Here is a 3,748-nt window from a genome sequence, read left to right as displayed (position 1 = left end):
TTTATTATTTGTGACCATACCTTGTTAATTTTTGACTGTATGTAACCAAGTTACTGACATGTGTTATTTGTGACGAATTATGACCAAATTTGTATTCAGTATGATTGTCTATGACTAGATCAATTTAATTTGTAGCTCACTATTATTTTGGTCACAGACAGTCATAATGAAAATAAAATTGGTCACACTCGATCACAATAAAGACATACTTGATTACAGAGGGTAACCGCAAATAAATTTGAACACACCAAAGACCGACACCACAATCCACCACCATTCTAATATACCACAATTACCACGTTCAACTCAAGTCTACCTTTACCTCAAATCTACAACAACAATCACCATCATCATCACCATCATTTCCACCAACACTTTCAACAAACACCAACCACCACCGATATCACACCATGAATAATTTCAAAAAACATAATGCTCGAACTATCCACTCACTTACTATACCTATGCCTTAGCCAGTAACAACATCACCACTCTTTTCTTCATCGCTGTTAGCCGACACTCCTACCTCCATAACACCACTTCCACTACCCACATTGTCGAAAAAAAAGTCATTAATCTCAAATCCATCTCCACCACTGAGCTTCTAAATAATTATATAAATAGAACACAGATCGTCCTTTGATCCCATCTCTTCCACACTTCCTATCGACGCGTCGAACGATTCTAACACCAAATTCAAATCCTCAGGCAACCGAAAATACATTTCAGATATGCAAAAGTTGGTGAGTAGAGGGTAAACGCTCATCGCCTGTTGCAAGTCATTGTTGTCACCACCTTAACCACCAACAAACCACACACAATTCATAAAACCATCCACATATAAGAAAAAGTACGTCAGTGCCACTAACTCTAGTTGTAGCCTTCTTACTCTACGTGCATCAACTTTCTCTAGCAATTCTGCTCTGTCCCTAGGGTTATGATGGGCGTGGGTAGAGTGGTGGTAGAGACTAGAGAGGGAAAATGAAGAGTAATGGTAGAAAGAAAGATACAAAGTGACTTGTAGAGAGAGAGAGAGAGAAACATAGTGGAGGCTAGGTTTGGGATTAATCGGGGTGGGGGTGGTGGGGTTATTATGTAGATTAAGATTTAATTAAATTTTTATTAATTACACTTAATAGTTCCATTTAACACCTAATACCTGAATTTTAAACTTAAGCCTATTGTTTTTAAAAACTAATATTTAATTGCAGGTTTTAGGTAATTTTCCCTTATGCATATGTGATGTATATGAAGTGTCGGCTTAGACCATAGAGGAGGTAGGTAATCATCTAATGCCCTACTTTGGTGAGGGTTCAATTTTATTTATTTATTATTATTTTTTAAAATTTCATAAAAACATACAAAGAAATAAAACTCAAATGCTATCGATCAAGTCGATTCTACTATCCAATTAACAAACATACTAATTTTTAATTAAAATGTGAACGATATGTTAGTTAAATCTTTATTTTGGAAAAGTATTTAAAGCTTATTTGATTGATTAATACGCATTGAGAAAAACTATAATATCATTTTTTTTCTTGGTAATAAAAGTCTTCACAAATAAGATTTTCCCCTCTATATAAAGTAAGCAAAATGTAGCAAAGCCAAGGACATGTCTACTGATATTGTTATTTAGTTACTTGAAAGCACATATCAGAGTGCCAGGGATTGAATTTAAATTTAACGAGATTACTGTTAAAGAATTTACTGTTCAAATTGAAGTTAAACCTAAATTTCATGAAAAGCGTCTTATTCATAAAAAAGTAATTTGATGAAAAATGTCAATAATGAGATGACACATTCAGTTGAACACTCTTTTAAAATTGATTATTTCTTATATACAGTTAATCAGACTCTTTCTGCACTTAAGTTAATAATTGAACAATTTCTTTGAAGCGTTTGTGTGGTAGCTTGAAGAATTTTTAAAGTATGACAGAGATTTTAATATTGATTGATAGAAGTTATGTTTTTGAGCTATAAATTGTGAGAAATTGTTTGCCCGAAAAGACGAAAAAGGCGACTGAAGTGTTAGACTATATAAAAATTGAGTGTTGTTTTCTAAATGTGTAAATTGCTTATAGAATATTGTTGACTTTATGAGTTATAGCCCCTGTTTGAGCCCCATTACATTAAATTCTATTACATTTCATTTTTCTCCCTCCTATTTTTAACCACATAATCTTCCATAAAATTATGTTACACGTAAATCGAAAACTTTTCATTCTTTTTCCACTACTCATTTTTCAAAAAACACTATTCCCCCCATTAATTTTTCTACGTAATGGGGATCAAACAGGGGCATAGTTGCATCTGCGTTGAGAAGTTTCTCAAAGTGGAAATTAATAAAATCTTATTTTTTGTCAAAAATATTATAAGAAAAGTTGAAAATAAAACTCAAATGCTATCGATCAAGTCGATTCTACTATCCAATTAACAAACATACTAATTTTTAATTAAAATGTGAACGATATGTTAGTTAAATCTTTATTTTGGAAAAGTATTTAAAGCTTATTTGATTGTTTAATACGCATTGAGAAAAACTATAATATCATTTTTTTTCTTGGTAATAAAAGTCTTCACAAATAAGATTTTCCCCTCTATATAAAGTAAGCAAAATGTAGCAAAGCGTCTACTGATATTGTTATTTAGTTACTTGAAAGCACATATCAGAGTGTCAGGGATTGAATTTAAATTTAACGAGATTATTGTTAAAGAATTTACTGTTCAAATTGAAGTTAAACCTAAATTTCATGAAAAGCGTCTTATTCATAAAAAAAGTAATTTGATGAAAAATGTCAATAATGAGATGACACATTCAGTTGAACACTCTTTTAAAATTGATTATTTCTTATATATAGTTAATCAGACTCTTTCTGCACTTAAGTTAATATTTGAACAATTTCTTTGAAGAGTTTGTGTGGTAAGCTTGAAGAATTTTTAAAGTATGACAGAGATTTTAATATTGATTGATAGAAGTTATGTTTTTAAGCTATAAATTGTGAGAAATTGTTTGCCCGAAAAGACGAAAAAGGCAACTGAAGTGTTAGACTATATAAAAATTGAGTGTTGTTTTCTAAATGTGTAAATTGCTTATAGAATATTGTTGACTTTATGAGTTATAGTTGCATCTGCGTTGAGAAGTTTCTCAAAGTGGAAATTAATAAAATCTTATTTTTTGTCAAAAATATTATAAGAAAAGTTGAATGAATTGATCGTGGCATCCATTAAAAAGATGTTTTATAACATATTGATTATAATAGTATAATTGTTGATTTTCTATAAAAAATTCTTGAAAAGTAAATTTAATTTTGACATTTGAAAGTTTTATATTATTATCTTTGAAACTACAAATATTTTTATTTTAGTAATTTTTTTTATTATATATTTTTAAATATTTGTACGATTCTATATTGGGTAAATAGCATAAAATGTTTCTACCTTTCAAATTTATCGTGAAAAACTTCCATACCTTTCACTTTTTAGGCATTCTTGCCCATATTTTCACATTTCTTTGCCAAAAACGTCATTTTCATCCAATTTTTCAATAAAAGGCAATGAAATGACGAATATACCCTCATGTTTAAATAAAAGAAAATTATTAGAACTAATTGCAATCATACTCCTATATATATATATATATATATTTATTATTATTATTATTATTATTTATTTATTTTTAAGTGCAAACAAGCCTAGATAAATTATTAAAACATTATAAATAATGAAAAAATAACATAAAATAAAA

The sequence above is a fragment of the Olea europaea genome, chromosome 10 (assembly GCF_002742605.1).
Source record: "Olea europaea var. sylvestris chromosome 10, O_europaea_v1, whole genome shotgun sequence".
Taxonomy (NCBI): domain Eukaryota; kingdom Viridiplantae; phylum Streptophyta; class Magnoliopsida; order Lamiales; family Oleaceae; genus Olea; species Olea europaea.
Note: the sequence above shows the minus strand (reverse complement) of the source record.